Here is a 19,531-nt window from a genome sequence, read left to right as displayed (position 1 = left end):
ACTCTGATCTCTGGTACTTATATATTACATTGCATTTGGAAAACAAATCATCAGTTCAGGCTGTTGTTACCATTGAAAGAAATTTTGAAGGTCCTCTTGGACAACTCTGTACATCTCTCTAAAGATCATATTGTGATGTCATAAAAGCAAATCTCTCCAGTCTTTTATTATTAATTTTATCTACTCTCTCTTAGAGTCCCTTTGGGGGATCACATCTACTTAGCATTGAAACATGATTGTGAATCTCTCATTTTAAATAACTTTCTTATAGAAAATTCCTCAATTCTCTGCTTACTTTTGCATCCATGCTTCTTGAAGGAATGATATGTTTATCATCAATACATTTCTCTCACCCATTCTTATACCCATTGATGTCAGAATTCTGACCACAGGCCTCTAAGGCAACTTCTGTAACTAAGATGGGTAATGTTTACTCTGTTGGTCAAATGAGCAATCAAATCCTCAAGTTACTCAATGTCTTTAAAAATAAGTAGCAATATCTAATGAATTTTCCTACCTTAACTTCTTTCTATCATGAAATAAAACATGCATATATAAATGTACATAAATATGACCATGGAATAAATACAATTCTTTTTTTTACTTATCTTTGACAGAATTCCTGGGTTTTTAGGATAGGTTATTTAAAGTAAGAGCACCACTCAAAGTCTCTGGAGCAAATGATTTATAGAAGGCATGCTCTCAAGTGGAATATAAGGGGAGCAAGGGCAGCAAGATACAGAAAGGGATAAATTAAAAGGGATATAGTTCTTTGTGAGTTCGAGGCCAGCCTGGTCTACAAAGTGAGTTCCAGGAAAGGCGCAAAACTACACAGAGAAACCCTGTCTCATAAAACCAAAAAAAAAAGGGGGGGGGGACATAGTAAAGTTGTTACCTATCATATCAAAGTGTTACATTTTATTTTCTATTTTTGATGTCTTTTATATCCACCTTTCTTTTTGACACATCCATTTAGGTATTCCACAAACACCTCAAACTAAGGATGACTAAAGTATCTCCTCTACCTCTCACTCTTTTCCAAAGAGTAAACACAACAAAACACTCCTTTTCCTTTTCCTTTTTCATATTTGAGTTCATAATACTATCATGTACCCAAGTGTTTAAGCCAGAAAATTGTAGTCATTTTTGCCAATTTCCTACCTTTCTTCTCCAAATTGAAGCAGTTACAAAATCTGCCAATTTTACCTTCTATGTCTCTTAGATTATTTTATTTTCCTACTGCTATCCAAGTTTACTTTAATGCTATTTTCTACTTGGACTACAGCAAGAGATTTTAGTTAGCTTACTGCCTAAAATTTTGATTCCATTCATCTCTATTCTCTAGCTGTTTTCTTCAATAATGCACACTAAATTATATTTAAAGAATTTAAATTAAATTAAATTTAAATTATATTTAAAGAATTTAATGCCATTGTCTTGTCTTGAGAGTAAAACCAGACCTCATAAACATGATGTTATAGGGCTTTTACTTACCTTGTTAACCTTATATCTTAGTCCTCCTACCCCAAAACTGTTTTTCAACATTCTTTACTTTCTTTTTTCAGGTTTATTAATGTGTTATTAGTGATATAAAACATGTTTGTTTTATTTTAATTTTAAAATATTTTAATTAAAATATAATTAAATCACTTTCTCCTTTCCAGCTTCTCCCAAGTCCCCTCACTGTAACTTCTTCCACATCATTCCTCTCAAATTGATAGCCTATTCTTCCCTATTATTGTTTATGTGTGTGTGTGTGTGTGTGTGTGTGTGTGTGTGTGTACAAGTACATAAATACAAACTTAGTCCATTTTTATTGTTTGTTTGTATATGCTTTCAGAACCACTTTATGTTGGACAACCAATTAGAGGGATCATCCATAGGAGAGGTTAACTCTCCCTCTATCAGCAATCTTCAGTTGCCTGTAGTTCTTTGTTGAGGAATATGGCCCCCTGAGACTCACTCCCCTCTCCTTCTACATTATCATGTCCATTAATATTGCTATTTCAGTCTTGTTTATATTAACACTTTTAGGATATACTGTTTCACAACAGAGTTCCTAGTATTCTGGATCTTACAAACTTATCATCCCTTTTATTTGATATCCCCTGAGACATACCAAACTGCTGTGGATGATTGATTGATAAGTAAAATGCTGATTGACCAGTAGCCAGGCAGGAAGTAGAGGCAAGACAAGGAGAGAGGAGAATTCTGGGAAGTGGAAGGCTGAGGCAGAGAGCCGTTGCCAGCCACTGCGATGAAAAGCATGATGTAAGATACCAGTAAGCCATAAGTCATGTGGCAAGATATAGATTTATAGAAAAGGGTTAATTTAAGATATAAGAACTAGATAGCAAGAAGCCTGAGCCATTAGGCCAAACAGTTTAAATAATATAAGCCTCTCTATTTGTTTACTTTGCTGTGGACTGGTGGGTAAGAGAGATTTGTCCTGACTATGGGCCAGGCAGGACCAGGAAAACTTCAACTACACCAAACTCTTATCTTATCTGAAAACTATCACTGTTAGAAATGACTCCTTAGGCTTGGAATACTATAGTATTATTATAATATTATTTTATTGGAAATGATTATTTAAATAACCTTATTTTGGATTTTCATTTGTTTTGTTTTTTACCTTACATTTTTGTTAGCATATATTTAAAGAAATTATGACATTCTCATTCATTGTACATAATGTATTTTGTTTATACTCACCCCATTGCCCTCTCTTGCCCCTTTCTATCTCTTCTTACCAATTTCTTTCCTCTTCATGAATGGAATCTATTTTGCTTTCATGTATCTTTTTAAATTCTAGATCCCATACATAAAAGAAAATAGCAAGTATTTATCTTTCTGATTTTAAGTTATAGCTATTTTATTCCTTGGTATTGCCCCTCTAATTTTTTTTTTTTACATTTGACTTGTCCAGTATTCTTGGAAATGGAATTTGCTCCTATTACTTTTGTGAGGATGGTTATTTTAATATATTCTGTTTCTTTCTATTTTTTATCAGCATTTTACAGTAATCTCTGGGTTTGAGGGACACAAGACTGGACTTGTATTCTTAGAATTTTTGCATATTTATGGTCCCAATATGGGAAATTAAACCATTTCTCTCTACTTAATTCCTTTAGTCTGATTTCCCTGGACTAAGATAGGTGTTCTAATAAGGTAGAGATTCTAAATGAATAAAACTCACCTCTTTGAGTCTTGAAGCTTTTATACTTTCACTTGTAGGATCAAGTTTCTAAAAATATATTACATATTTTCCTATTGTCTTAAAGACTTTGAACAGAGTAGTTCCCTTTCTTGGCTAATTTTTGTTCTAAGAAAGAGCATTTATTATATTTCTCCCACAGCTGCTTCTTATTTTTATCCTCAGTGTTGTCACCTTTCCTGTTTATATTGTTTTCTAACATCCTGCTTGAGCTTAGAAAAACAGATATTCAAGCATCTTAGCAATTATGTCAAACAAGAGGAAAATAAATCCTTTCTGAAACAGCAGAGTAAAGTGTTTAGTTTTACAGCAAGACCAAAATGATTATATAGATACCTCTTCTTGTTTATGCTCTTTCAAGTTAAAAATAACTCATGTTTTGTATGGATGAGACTACCAAAGACTTGGGTCTGGATATTAAGTTTGACACTCTTTACATTTACTAGAAATAAATAAACTAACTCAAAATATATGGTGTATATTGACAGTTCTCATACTTAAAAGAGCTATTGTTACCTTTTGTTTGTTTTTATATCTTCTTTATTATATGTTTGAAAAAATCCATTTGCTATATTACTTTGTCATTTATTTTTTTACATCTCCTGTGCTTGATCTTCTAGCAGCTTTGATTGTCAATAATGGCCTATTCACTAGTTCTTAACTTCAATCATATGTTAGTACCAATAATTCTCAGTGTTTGGTGTTTGCAAGTCAGAATTTGGGTTGTATTTGCAGAAGGTTGTAATACCAAAACTTGGAGGAAACCTCCCAACAATTTGTATTCAACCAGATGATACAGATCATTCTAATGTAAAGTATACTTTGGGAAGACAGTTAATGTTTTCTAGGAACTAACAGTATAATCAGAAATACCAGATCCTGGAGCTTTAGTAGGGCAGTTGTTGAAAAACACACATACAATATCTAATTTAATCTTAAATTTTATACTTAAATTAATTGAGACTTGTAGCTAGAGTTTTCCTGCCTTGCCCACAGTCAGGACAAATCTCTGTTACCCGCCAGTCCCACAGCCGCTCAGACCCAACCAAGTAAACACAGAGACTTATATTGCTTACAAACTGTATGGCCATGGCAGGCTTCTTGCTAACTGTTCTTATAGCTTAAATTAATCCATTTCCATAAATCTATACCTTGCCATGTGGCTTGTGGCTTACCGGCATCTTCACATGCTGCTTGTCATGGCAGCCGGCAGCTGGCAGCGTCTCCTTCCTCAGCCTTCCACTTCCTAGAATTCTCTCAATTCTCCTCTCTGTTAGTCCTGCCTATACTTCCTGCCTGGCCACTGACCAATCAATGTTTTATTGACCAATCAGAGCAATTTGACATACAGACCAGCCCACAGTAGAAGCTAAGAAAGAAAAAAAATTTCCTAAGACTTCATAGTAAGTTATTAGAAAAGTCAGATCTAGAACATAGTTCTCTGATACTTTATTATAGAGCAATTTCTCCTGAGGTAAAACCTTTCATCTTTGAAGGAAGCTTGTTATAAAATACAATTTGAAAAGGAAGGTAAAATGAGAGGATGTTCTAAAAAAAGGTAAAACCTTTTATACTGCAGAGAAGTTCATTAAGTTCAGGATGTAAATAATGTAATAGCTTCAAGAAGTCGCTGAAACTGACTAGATTCACTAGGTCTCTCCCTCCCTTAGTGTATATAAATAAGCTCTAAAGACTGCTTAGAGACACTCTCAGACAAGGTGAGATGTCTGGAAGAAGCAGAGACCAGCTGATCTGACCAGAAAAGGCTCATGCCAACTGAGGTACCTGGAAAGGACACTATCCAACCTGTTGAGTTACCTGAAGGTTGAGTAGTGCACTCCAAGTTTCCAGCTTTTGTGAACTGTCACCCATGCTGGGATGGGCTTTTGGTGATGCCATTGTGAAAGTAATTCCCATAAAACTCATTAGTTTACCAAGTTACACTTGGATAATATTCATACTTTGGTCTGTTGTCAGTTCCTATCTGAAGTCAGTAGATATTTATTCATGCCTCTCTGGAATAGTGTCACACAACATTCCTACTGCTATACTTTTGAGGCAAAGCTACAGAAAAAAGTTCAGATTTAAGTAACAAATACAGTTTATTACTTCTATTTTCTGATTTAATATTCTGGCCATCAATAAATTAGAACTATATATATAAATAACATTAAGTTTAACTATCATGTAAGTATACTTTTCTGGATAAAAATGATCAACTATCAGTAGTTAAGTAAAGGTTCAACAGGCACAGTCCCAACTAGTAAGTGAGTACCAAATGAATGTTATATCAAGGTTTTTCAGTTTGCTGAGTCAGTATAGGTCCCAAATGAAAAAAAAATGAGGCACTTCATTGGAAACTATTTGAACAGGGTGAATTTGCAAAATGACTCACTGTGGTGTAGGTATAAGGAAGCCACAAGGAAGAGATTAAGAACTCAAAACAAGCAGATGATAGATCATGGAAAGCATGTTTTCTTATAAGGTATGGAGATCTTTAGTTGAGGGAAGGAGGGAACATAAGGAGATTTGAAAGCTCAGTAATTGTAAGCCTTAATTTACCTTTCTTTATGCAACATTTTAGCCATGGTGGACAAACTAAGTTGAATTCAGGGAACCAAGGAGCCTTATTAATATAGTTACCACATGCCAGAATTCTGGAAAGAGAGAAAAAGAAAAATGTATCTGTTTTCTGGGTATTGTGGCACATGACTATAATTTCAGCGCTTAGTAGGTGGGAGCAGAAAAATCAGAAGTTTGTATATATGGCCTGGGATATATAAGACCCTTTCTCAAAAATTGTATCAAGGAGGGTAAATGAAAAACACTGGGGACTAAGAATCATAGTTGCACAGTTCATTGTGCATTAGAAGCTATGATCTAAAGTGATGTGACACTTGTATCAAGATTATATGGTAGTGCTGGGTGGTAGTGGTGCATGGCTTTAGTCCCAGCACTCTGGAGGCAGTGACAGTTGGATCTCTGTGAGTTCAAGGCCAGTTTCATCTACAGAACTAGTTCTAGGTGAGTGAGGATTGTTATACAGATAAACCCTGTCTCAAAAAACAAACAAAAATGATTATCAGTAGTGGCTGATATTTTAAGTTGAATTAAGGTGATGGGGAGTTCATTATTTCTTGTTATGTAACATAGCCTGACTTGGTGTCATTGCATCTTGAAACTTATATTCTCATGGCTAGAGAAAGGTATTTGGGATTAAGAGTATGTATTGCTTTTACAGAAGACCTGAGTTTAGTTCCCAGCACCCACATCCAGAGGCCTACAATCACCGACAATTTCATATCTAGAGGATCTGACACTGTAGCTGGAGTTATCTCCAGTCCACCCAGGCCTGCAGCCACTCAGACCCAAGTAAACACACAGAGACTTATATTACTTATAAACTGTATGGCTGTGGCAGGCTTCTTGTTATCTAGTTCTTATATCTTAAATTAACCTTTTTTTTTTTTTTTTGGTTTTTCGAGACAGAGTTTCTCTATGTAGCTTTGTGCCTTTCCTGGAACTCACTTGGTAGCCCAGGCTGGCCTCGAACTCAGAGAGATCTGCCTGCCTCTGCCTCCCAAGTGCTGGGATTAAAGGCGTGTGCCACTACCGCCCGGCTAACCCATTTCTATTAATCTATCTTTACACATTGCTTCTCATGGTGGCAGCTGTAGCATCTCCTGACTCAGCCCTCCTGTTCCCAGAATTCTCCCCTTTCTTTGTCCTGCCTATACTATACTTCCTGCCTGGCCACTGGACAATCAGCACTGTATTTATTAACCAAACAGAGCAACGCATTCACAGCATACAGATATCCACAGCACTTCCCCTTTTCTTTTTTTTTTTTTCAAAAAGGAAGGATTTAACTTTAACATAGTAAAATTACATATAACAAAACAATTATCAAGCATGAATTATAGTTATGATATCTACTTGGGAAATTAAAGAATATATATATATATATATATATATATATATATATATATATATCCTGTATTTCTGAGTCTAAGGTTTTATATCTAACTTATCTTTAATCATAATTAAGGAAATTATAACTATCTAGTCTTCAACTACATCAAAGACCTCAGAAGGATATAAGGTTACCTGAAAAATGGAAGAAGGACACAAGCAACTGTCGGGAGTCTTGCGAGAGTAGACAGAGACGGCTGGCAGCCTGGACAGTCATCCAAAGTTCTTCTGTAAAGTTGGGGCATCTGTCTTCAGCCCACAGGCCTAGAGTCTCTCACTTGCTTCTCTCTGTGTCCTGTAGAATGTCTGGCAGTTTCCTCTGTGAAGCAGGAACCTGATTTTGCCAAGCAAAGTTCAGTGGTCAGCTTCCTATGGGTCCTGCATGTCCAGTCAATCAACCAGTCCAGGCAATAACAGTTTATTTCCCAAATGACTATTTTTGCCAAGAAGAAGATAAACTCCATATAGAGTGTCTTCAATGCCCATCCTCCTCTCTGAAGTAAATCAGTTCTGCCAGGAGCAGACATGTCTCACTGTCCAGAAAGTCTAAATTGTTTTTTAAAAAATTAAATGCCATATTCTGTAGGTCTTTGACATGTTTGAAGATTAGCTACCTAACTGAATTATATCTATGTATTCCTAGAAAGCTTAACTAACATGGCTACAAGTTTGACTATCATAGAAGACTAATTATTAATCTGTATTTCTTAATTATCCATTACAATCTAAATGAGTTACATAAACAATATCTCAAATGAGAATATATATATATATATATATATATAGTATAACAAAATTAAGTTTAAACTTGTACCAATAAACTAAAATCTATACCAATGTAAAACATTTTAAACAAGTTGTTCTTTAAAACTAGGTTCATTAATCTACCCTTTTATCCTACCATATCTATATCCTATATATCTATATCATACCCCTTTTTTTTCGTTAGAAAGAGATCACATTCATAATCAACCTGTTTTAAATAAAAATATTGGTTTTTCTCTGTCCTATACCAGAGGGTATAGGATATGGGACACAAGAATCTCTTAACCTTTTCTTTTAGCAATATGCCTGGGTTTAGAGAAGGAGTGAGACAATTCCATCTCTAAAGCCAGCTTGGTATATTTGGGAATTTGGGCGTAGCTTCTCTTACTACTTCCTGCTGGAGGGGGATGCTGTATCTTATGGGGACACAAAGAAAATTTTAGGATTATGGAGTAGTCCATGAGAGTGTGTCGTCTGAGCCAGTTGCCTTGAAACTGTTCTGGATGTTGGATCATCTGGGCCATGGTGTCATCAGAGACTTTTCAGGTGGTCTTGGCTGGTCAAACCTGATGTATCTTAATCTTGAACAAATCCATAGCCTCTGGATTTCTGTGGAAACAAAAGCAGAGCCTCCTTTCCAAAGCAACATATCCTTAAATCCAAATTTTGAAGTCAAGGTACCTTTAAAATACACATTTTGGCATAACTCAACAGCTTTTACAATCAAATGTTTTTCTTCAGTTACAAATATCAAAGAAAACATAATCCAGATTCTCTGTGTGATAGCCATATTTATGTGGCTTATTACCTTTACTGTTTCTTTAAAGACTTTATTTTTAAAAACTATTTGTTTATATAACTGTATATATTCATTTTCTCTCTCTTTTAAGCCTATGTACATTTTTACACACATTGTAAACTATTCCATCTGAATCAGTCTTATTGTGAATCTATTGCTTTAAACTGCAGCATTCTAAGACTGAAACGGCACTGTGGCTGCTGGCTCTGCCCACCTCAGCTTCCCAACATGGTAGTGGTATGTTTTTTGCCAGCTCTGGGAGCCTTCAACTCTCAGAAATAGTGGGTCTACCAAAGTGGTATGTAGCCCAGAAGAGTCTTTTTGTTTTCTACTAGCAAAGGCTAAATCCACCATGCAGCTTAATGTGCCACTTGCAGAGGCCTCATTCCTGCCATACTGCAGGTCGAGTGCACACACCAGGAACCCACCATAGTAGATAGTAGCTCAAACATGCAGACTGCCGCTAGCTTGAAAGAGACAACTAGGAACTGTTTTTAGCTCCGTTTTAGAATCTTTTTACTCAGGTTTTAGGTGGAAACTCTTGCCAACATGTTGGGCACCATTTGTAGCTGGAGAATTTCTCTCCAGCTTCCACCCAGTCCTGCCAGTCCTGGAGCCCACTTATAAAATAAACACACAGACTCTTACATTATTTAAACTGCTTGGCCATTAGCTCAGGCCTATCATTGTCTAGCTCTTACTCTTATATTTAGCCCATTTCTATTAATCTTTACTTTGCCACATGGCTCATGGCTTACTGGTACCTTACATCTTCCTTGTCCTGGCGGTGGCTCCAGGCAGTCTCCTCCTTCCCTTCCTGTTCCCTCAATTTTCCTCTCTGTTAGTCCCACCTAGATTTCCTGTCTGGCTACTGGCAATCAGTGTTTTATTTATATAGAGCAATATCCACAGCACAGATATCCATAGCATGACACATTTAGTCTTAGTGGTCTTCTGTATTCATAATCACATAACTCCATGCAAGCATACATATAATTTCACAATAATTAAAAACCATATTTCTCAGTTCTTTTAATCAGCATTGTAGCATGAAACTTAGACAGTCTTATTAATAAAAACAAACCTGGAGCCAGGTATTGGAGTGAATGCTAGAAGATCAGAGAAGCAGAACAAGCCACAGCCACCTCACCTTGCCAATTCCTCAGCTGATCCTGTTTCCTCAGACTGGAAGACTCTGAGTCCTCATCTAAATGTGTCTTACATGAACTGCTGCTCAAAGCCTAAAAGATTAACCAGGCTATAGTTTCTCATCCTCATGCCTTAAATACCTTTCTGCCTCCTGCCATTACTTCCTGGGATTAAAGGCGTGTGTCACCATGCTTGGCCTTTAACTCACAGAGATCCAGGAATGCTAGGATTATTATTATTATTAAAGGTGTGTGCTACCACTGTCTAACCTATATGTTTATCTTGTGGCTGTTCTATTCTCTGACCCCAGATAAGTTTATTAGAGTGCACAATATTTGGGGTAACATAATACCACCACATAGCATAAACTGACACCTTTAGTCACCACTTTATTAATTATGATTTGGAGTATAAGGGTGAAAAGAACAATCCTTTTATAATCACAGAATCAATACATTAGTATGTTTAGCACTAATTTGTCAAATCTTAAAATTTCAAAACCAAACTTTACACCTAAGATACTGTCAATACTTACCCTATTATCCTGTGCAGGAATATCTTCTGCATTATGCTCCAATCAACAGTAAGTTACATTGCTAGCACAGAGTGTAGCTTAAGCAGGGAAGTGGGAGGTATACCCTATACTGATCTAAAGGCTGCTTTCTTACAGTATCTACCAATTACAGGACCCCATACAATTTCCATATATTTCTATCTAATAGCTATAGCTGAAAGTTTTACTCTGTCTCACTTTGCCTGCGGTCAGGACAAATCTCTCCTATGCACAAGTCTCGCAGCTGCTCAGACTCAAGTAAACACACAGAAGCTTATATTAATTAAAACTGCTTGACTATTAGCTCAGGCTTACTACTGACTATCTGTTGCACTTAAACTCAGTCCATTTCTGTTAATCTATATGTTGCCACATGTTCTGTGGCTTTACCTGTATGCCATTAAATGCTGCTTCCTGGATGGTGGGCTGGCATCTCCTCACTCAGCCTTCCTCTTGCCAGAATTCTCCTTGTCTGCTTGTCCTGCCTATACTTCCTGCCTGGCTACTGGCCAATCAGTGTTTTATTTATCAACCAATCAGAGCAGCACATTCACAGCATACAGAATGATATTCCACAGCAAATAGCTCTTAAACTTCCTCCTTACTTTGTAATCTGCATGTAGTAATTCTCATTTCCTTCAGATCCTCTCCTGATGTAATATGGTTTATCCCAGCTGGTTACTACTTAATACTTTTGTTAATTAGAATTGAAAGGCCTGTTTTGAGACAAGGTCTTACGATGTAGCCCAGGGTGGCTTTCAACTTGCAATTCTTTTGGCTTAGCCAAACTATTGTTGAGATTTTAAGTGTTGGTGCCACCATGCCTGGCTTTTTTTCTAAAAAAGAAGCAAAGCAAAAGAAAAAAACCTGTGATTTTTGATGTATAACCCATGATGGCTTTACACTTGCTATACAGTGTAGGCTGACCTCAATATTGGATTAATCTCCTGCCTTAGACTTTTGAATGTTGGAACTACAGACAAGCACCAAAGATCTCAGGCTTATAAGTAGATTTTTGAAAACTCAAATTGAAATTTTATACTTGTATTTATAGTTCTTTTATTCCATCATGTTAATTTAAAGCTTATATTTTACTATGTATGAAACACTATTCTAAAGGCTTTCTATAGGTTCATCTGTATGTAATACAACAAAACCATTAGTTTGGTGATTCTGTTAGCCCATTTTAGAGATTAAATATGGAGATAGGGATTGAGTTGACATAGCTAAAGAGTTACAGAGCTCAGATTGAAACCAACAGAGCCTGGTGATAGTCCCTATTCTATCAGTCACTTACAGTGTTTTGTTTTTCACAATAAGAATTAGTTGATATATAGTACTCTTTCAAACTTGATTACTTTATTGTCTTAACCACATGACTTGGTAGAGTGTAGTTTTCCTATAGCACCTGGAGATCCAGGAAATGCCATTTGATTATTTTTACATTGTAAAATGGAAATGTAGTATTTGTGATACAGTACAAAGATGTGCTGTGGGATGTCTTTCTGCATGCTGTGAAGGTACTGCTCTGATTGATAAATAAAATGCTGATTGGCCAGTAGCCAGGCAGGAAATGTAGTGTAGGTGGGTTAAGGAGAGGAGAATTCTGGGAAGTGGAAGGCTGAGTCAGGAGACACTGCTAGCTGCCACCTTGAGAAGTGAGATGTAAAGATACTGGTAAGCGACAAGCCACACGGCAACTTATAGATTAATAGAAATGGGTTAATTTAAGATAAAAGGAGTTCCTGGGCTCAGCCTAGATCCCATCCCTGGGCACAGCCACTCCGGGGAAGACCTGCCCAACTTGGCCCCAGGTTCTGGCCACCAGGCAGGTTCCCTTCTAGCCCTACTTGGAAGGCTCCTCTTCTCCAAGACCCCTGGCAGACCCTGCAATCTCAATACCCTGCCCCCATGCCCATCATCACCCAAGAACGCAGCCACTTCCTGAGGCTTAGAGACCAGCCCCCGGCTCCCATCCTGCCCTGGTCTTCCCATCTGGACAAGAGCTCCCATCTGGACAAGAGAGAGAGACTTCCTGAATCTGTCAGCTCTGTCTGAACCAAGTGTGTTGATAAGACCAAGAATGAACCACTAGGAGATGGGCAGACATCAAGACAGAAGTACATACAACAAAATTAAGAGCAATACAGCATCACCAGAACCTAGCCCTCCTCCAACATCTAGAACTGACCATCAAAAAATGGAAGAAGCAGAAGAAACCAGCCTTATGAATAACATCATGAAGAAGGTAGAGGCTTATATAGAGGAAAAGACAAACAAAAAATGAGAAGAACTCTATAAATTTAAGATATAAAAGCTAGATAGCAAGAAGCCTGCCACAGCCATACAGATTATAAGTAATATAAGTCTGCATGTTTACTTGGGTCCAAGTGGCTGTGGGCCTGGGGAGACTGGAGAAATCTCCAGCTACAAAGATGGGTATGTGAGGCCATGAGTAGGTAAGCTCCATAGATGATGCCTTGACTTCTTATTGCCTAATGTCAGTTTTGCTGATGTTTCATTTGGTCATTTGTTTAAGGCAATGACTTTCAGGAATCTCCAGTGTAAGGATTTCAGCCTCTAGGATGGACTGAAAAGCTTTGAACTAGTGTCCAGCTTATTGCTTTAATCAGAGTGGTGGGTATCAGGTAAGGATCAAATAGTGGTAGGCTACATAATGCTTCTAATACTATAGCTTTCCTATTTTATATTATTTTTCTACACAGAAACTTTATTATAAATCATTTATAGATTGGTTTATGAAAGTTCTCTTATCAGAATGTTGCCTCATATATTAGTACCATTGTTATAATGATTCAGATAAAATATGAGAGACTTGGAAAATTATGCACCCCTATGGCAGTGTTTTAAAGTAAATAAACTGTGACTTCTTTGCAAACTTTGGATTGTTAGTCATTTGAAGTTGATCTCTGCCTATGTTCTTTTGTAGAATCATGTATCCACAGTCTGTTACTTTGCTGTTTCATCATCTATAACACAGAGTAGTTAAGTCTTCCAGGGTATTGGCCTTCTCTTGACCATTTCTCAATCCTGGAGATACCAGTTGGGCACTTTCTGAATCCTAAAGCATAAATTGGAATTCAGTTCAAATGCCCAAATTTCTAGAGCTCAAAACAAGGAGAAAAAATAGAACAGTTTTCTGTATTTATTTCTAAGTAATGGAAAGAAAAGCAATTTAAATGAAAGCGAAACCAAATCATAACAATAAATTCATGTGATGTGTCATACTTTTGAGTTGATTTTTTGTTTACTTATTTTGAAGTTGACTCATGAAACTGCTTTAATAATGAATAACTTGTATTGACTTTTGTCAGTCTTTGTGATTATATACAGAAATTCCTTTTAAGTGCATAAGAAAACATGAAGAATTTAGTCTTTATTTTAAATAAACTTGGAAAAACAAGTTAATGTGTACAGGTGGGGCACATGTTGAGTCGTTGTGTCTCAAGCCAAGTTTTCTAGTTTACCAGTCTGTGTAAGCTATTTCCAAAAAAGAACAGCTGTTTTTGAGAAAGATCATATGTCACTTTTTGTCTCCATGGAAAAAATACTGAAGGGAACAATTTAAGAGCAGAATGATTTATTTTGGCTCAGAGTTTCAGAGATTTTAGTCTGTGGTCACTTGGGTGCATTGCCTCTGTACCTATATGTAGTGAATCAGAGCATTATGGCAGCAGAATGTTGTGGAAAAGCCACTTATTTCATAGTTTCTAGAAAACAAGAAAGGTAGGGGACACACACAGAGACATAGAGGCAGAGAGAAAGAGATGGATGAAAGAGAGATACAGAGACACAGAGAGAGACAGAGAATACACACACAAACACACACACACACACACACACACACACACACACACCATTCAATGGCAAACTCCTAGTGGCCTATTTTCTCCACTAGACCCCAATTACTAATAATACACAATAAAAACTAATATAAACTATTCAGATCACTTCTCAACACGACTATCAGCTGAGGACAAAACCTTCAAAATATGAGCATTTGGGAGGACACTTTATATCTGAACCATAATAAGTTATATACACATGTCCTAGTCAAACTCCATTCATTCTTTATCAAATACCTTCTTACAGATAGTACAATGTGTGCAATTGGATTTCAGGTGTTTCTGATTACTACCTGAATAATGTGTAATGAATGTTCTTAGGGTTAAATTTTCAGTTTGATTTCACACTAATAGTAAAGACTGCTCTTGAAGAATGAAAAACCTGAGAATACTAAGAAATGAAATAAATTGACCTGTCTATAATTTCTGATCCAAATGTAAAGTAGTGGAATTTACAACTGTAAACATATATTCAGAACATATATAGAATGTTATGAATGTCAGACTAAGGAACTGGGATTCTATTTGGTAATCCTTCAAAATTTTTGGAAGCCTAGGGAAAAGTGGAGAGATATAATCTGCCCAGTATTTTAGAATCTTTTTTTTATAAAAGTTTATTTTCTTCTAGGAGATATGCCGAATTAAGGAAATTGCCATTCTTTTATTGAAATGCATTTTTCTTCTCACTGGGTGGTTGTATGAACTGCATCAGCAACTCTACAGCTGTGCTTCTCTTTCTTTCCCTAAACATAAACACACTGTGATCCTTAATGAGGTTTAACTAATACTTGTGGTACTGGCATTCAGTATTTAATCTGTACATGGTCTATGAACTTTTTCTCATAGCCTAAAATTACACATATTTTAAAGGCTTCTCATTTCATTATTAAAAGTTTTGGGGTAGAAATTAAACAGTCCTCACTTGCAAAGTAATTTACTTACCCCTTCCCAAGCTTTCTAAGGTAGGGGATATTGTTTTACATGCAGTTGACCTGCCACCAAGAATGGGGGCCATCTCTCAAGGCTCTATTCATAGGTGAAGAGCTACAGACAATTAATAGCTGCTGAGAGAGGGAGAATCAGTCTTCTTCAGGGATGAGGACCTCCAATAGGTTATCCAATCCCAAGTGTTTAGTTATAAACATATGCACATATAAGGAACATTTAGCATAGTATATTTATATGTACAGATTTACATCATATCCTATATAACTAATTAAAGATTTGACAGGGAATATGGAGGACACAGGAGCAGTTGGGAGGAGGTGGTGTAAATGATTTAAGTACAGTACTCACACATTAAATTCTCAAAATATAAACATTTATTTTATTCTATTTTATTTATTCTTCTCTCATATAATACATCCCAACTACAGCCTCTCCTCCTTTTCCTTCTTCCAACTCTCTACCTCACTTCTCCCCCAGATCCATTGTTCTTCTGTTGCTCTTCAGAAAAGAGCAGGCATCTGTTTTGGTATTGTGTTCCCCAAAATATTGTGCATCCTAATAAACTTATCTGGGGTCAAAGAACAGGACAGCCACTAGATACAGAGCCTAGAAAATGTTGGCACTCATACCTTTAATCCTAGCATTCCAGAAGCAGAAATCCCTCTGGATCTCTGTGAGTTCAAAGCCACATTGGAAACAGCCAGGCATGGTGACACATGCCTTTAATCCCAAGAAGTGAGCCTTTAATCCCAGGGAGTGATGGCAAATAGCAGAAAGGTATATAAGGTGTGAAGACCAGGAACTAGACACTTTTAGCTGGTTAAGCCTCAGGCTTTCGAGCAGCAGTTCAGTTGAGAGCCATTGGGATGAGGACACAGAAGCTTCCAGTCTGAGGAAACAGGATCAGCTGAGGAACTGTCAAGGTGAGGAAGCTGTGGCTTGTTCTGCTTCTCTAATTTTCCAGCATTCACCCCAATAACTGTCCTCAGGTTTGATTTTATTAATAAGACCTTCTAAGATTCCTGCTACAGGCATCCATGGGATATTAACCAAACACAGCATAACAAGATGCATATACCCTCTGTCCAAGGCTGGACAGTTGGAGGAAATAGGTCCCTTGAGTAGGCAAAAGAGTCAGACACACCCCAGTTCCACTGTTAGGAGTCCAACAAAAACCCCAAACTAAAGAACCACAGCATTTATGCAGAGGGCCTGGTACAGACCCATGCAGGCTCAATGGTTGCCTGTTGCTGGAGAATTTCTCTCCAGCTCCTGCTGCCAAGTCCTGCCAGTCCCAGAGCCCATTTATAAAATAAACACACAGACTCTTACATTATTTAAACTGTTTGGCAATTAGCTCAGGCCTATCATTGTCTAGCTCCTACTCTTATATTTTGCCCATTTCTATTAATCTTTACTTTGTCACATGGCTTGTGACTTACCGGTACTTTACATCTTCCTTGTCCTGGCAGCAGCTCCAGGCGGTTTCCCTTTCCTTTCTTCTTCCTCAATTCTCCTCTCTCCTTGTCCCGCCTATACTTCCTGTCTGGTCACTGGCCATCAGTGCTTTATTTATATAGAGTGATATCCACAGCACTTCCCCTTTTTTCTTTTTTTAAAAAGGAAGGTTTTAACTTCAACATAGTAAAATTACATATAATAAAACAATTATCAAGTAAGAATTAGAGTTACAATATGAAAGAAGATATTTATCTTATATTTGTGAGTTTAAGGTTTCATATCTAACTTATCTTTTATCATAACTAAGGAAAATTGTAAGTATCTAGTCTTTAACCACATCAAAGACCTCAGAAGGATATAGTACAGTCTCTGCAAGCATTTATATTAAAAAAAAAGAAAGAAGCCATCTATATTGAGTGGTGGGGATAGAACCGACACCTTAATTATTATCAATTATCTTATTCTAATCCCCTGAATTTACTACCAATATATTTTTATGACTAAATAATTATTAAAATTGCTTAACCCACAGATAGTGTGTTGGCAGCCTAATTGTTATTATTTATGGAAAATTATCATTATCTTATTTGATCTAATCAACAGTGATAGATATGAAGAATAGTGGTTATGGTTATGGCATCCATCTCATCAATTTAATATGCACATATCTCTGTATAGTTTCTTTCTTTCATTGGTGCTACTGTTTCCTAGGTAAAGGGAAAAGAATTATGTGATCTCTAAGGTCCTCAATTATCATGATGTACCATGGCTATTTTCCTAAAGTATCTTTGGATAAGCAAAAGCTACAATATCTTGTTCTACTTCAGTTATTGAAAAGAAGGTTCCAATGAGCGTTCTACTATAAAACAACATTTGGTTCTCTATGCAAGAGAAAATGTATCAGTAAAAAGTATAAAAAATCATAGAGAAATTAACTAACAATATTTTTGGCTTGAATTTAGCATTGACATTTTATTAGTTCCTTGAGAATCTTGATTAAGTGTAAAATAGAGAAATTCACTGAGAAAATGAGGCTATATTTAGCATTGACTTTTAAAAAATTATTTAGTTCTATGAGAATCTTTGATGTCTTGATTATACTCACTACCTACTTCAGCTGTTCCCAGATCTACTTTTTTGTGTCCATCTCCCTTCCTTTTTCATTTTTACAACCTTCGAATCCAGTCTACACTGCCCATTTATTCCTGAATATGTGGTCTTCCACTGGAGCATCATCAACCTATCAGGGGTCTCATTCTTAAAGAAAAGTGACTCTTCCTCTCTCAATAGTCAGTAACTAACAATACCTCCTCATGAAGTGGTAGAATTTCATGCTAACCTCCCCTCTTCATGCTGAGATTTGGTCTGTCTTGAGCTTTCACAAGTGTGCATGCTGTGAATCCAGATAAATTTCCTTGTCAGTCACCACCTCTAGCACTTATAATCTTTCAGTCCCCTCTTCCACAATGATCTTGGAGCATTGGGAGGAGGAGATGTGATATTGATGTCCCATTTAGGGCTACAAATTCTATAGTCTTTTATTCTCTGTACCCTGATCAGTTGTATGTCTCTGTATTAATAGCTATCTATGGAAAATAGAAGCTTCTCTGCTGAGGGTTACAAGATGCATTAAGAATACAAACCCAATTAAAATTAGGTTATAAACCTGAACAAAGAATTCTCAAAAGAATACAAATGGATGAATTTTTTTTTTTTTTTTTTTTTTTTTAAAGTCATCCTTAGCCATTAGGGAAATGCAAGTTCAAATTAATTTCAGATTTCATCTTACCTCACTCAGTATGGCCAAGATGAGAAAACTTAAATGAAAGCAGATACGTGCATGGATATGGGGAAAGAGGAACATTCAGTCACTGTTTGTGGCAATGAAAACTGATGCAGACACAATAGAAATAATATGGAAATCACTGTGGAGGTTCCTCAAAGAGCTAGAAGAAGATCCACCACATGATCTAGCTAAACTACTCTTGGGTGTATACCCAAATCTTGTATAATATTAGAGGGACCAGCCTTAATATTATACATCCCAGGGGCTCAGGAGAGAGAACTATTAACGGCTAGGACTATTTTCGGGAAATAGAATCTCAGCACACGGAACACTATAGTCCACTTGCTTTAATTCCTCTGGCATAACATCCTATATACACAGCTTCAGTTCTGTTCTCATGTCTAACTCCTTTCTTTCCTGATTTCTCTCTATACTTATCTATTGCTCCCTCTAAGTTCTATCTTAATTCTCTCCTCTTAATTCTGCCTCAACTAGGTCCTTTTCAGCTTGTTCTTACCAAGCTAGTATTTCCCTGTCTGGCTCTTCCTCACCTTCCATCTCATTCCTCTAGTACTCTCTTCTAGCCCTTCAATCTAGTTCTTTTCCATCTGTTTGTTCCTCTCAAGTTCTTACCCATCTAGTTCTTCCATTCTCTTTTCTCTTCTCCATGCTGTTCTCTGTCTATAGAAAATGCCTGCCTTTTCTTTCCTTGGGCACCTGGTTCCCTGCCTCCTCAGGATTTTTTTTTTTATCTCTCACTTTGTTATGTAAAAATCTCTTTTGTTCTCAGTCAAAATGCTCTGGAGAACCATTAGGCCTCCTCAAGGCCAGGGGATGGTCTGAGCTTCATTAGCACAGGAAACTAGGTGCTAGACTAGATGTCTAGTCTCCTGCTAGCTTGTCTCCTAAGCTCAGCAGGGCAGTTAGTAACTTAGTCGGTTCAGCAGGTCTGGGAAGCTGAACTGTTTACCAATTGGTCTGGGCACACAAGGATTTCACAGCAGAAGACAGCTGG

The 19,531-nt window shown here is 36.9% G+C and overlaps 1 protein-coding gene across 2 annotated transcripts in view; it reads left to right on the top strand.

Annotated features, from left to right (window-relative positions):
* Gabra3 (gamma-aminobutyric acid type A receptor subunit alpha3) overlaps window positions 1–19,531 on the top strand; it is a 235,194-nt gene that overhangs the window by 68,341 nt on the left and 147,322 nt on the right. The window lies entirely within an intron of this gene.

Source organism: Peromyscus leucopus, chromosome X, assembly GCF_004664715.2.
Source record: "Peromyscus leucopus breed LL Stock chromosome X, UCI_PerLeu_2.1, whole genome shotgun sequence".
NCBI lineage: Eukaryota > Metazoa > Chordata > Mammalia > Rodentia > Cricetidae > Peromyscus > Peromyscus leucopus.
The sequence above is the reverse complement of the archived record's forward strand: the minus strand, read 5'-3'. Positions and strand labels throughout refer to the sequence as shown.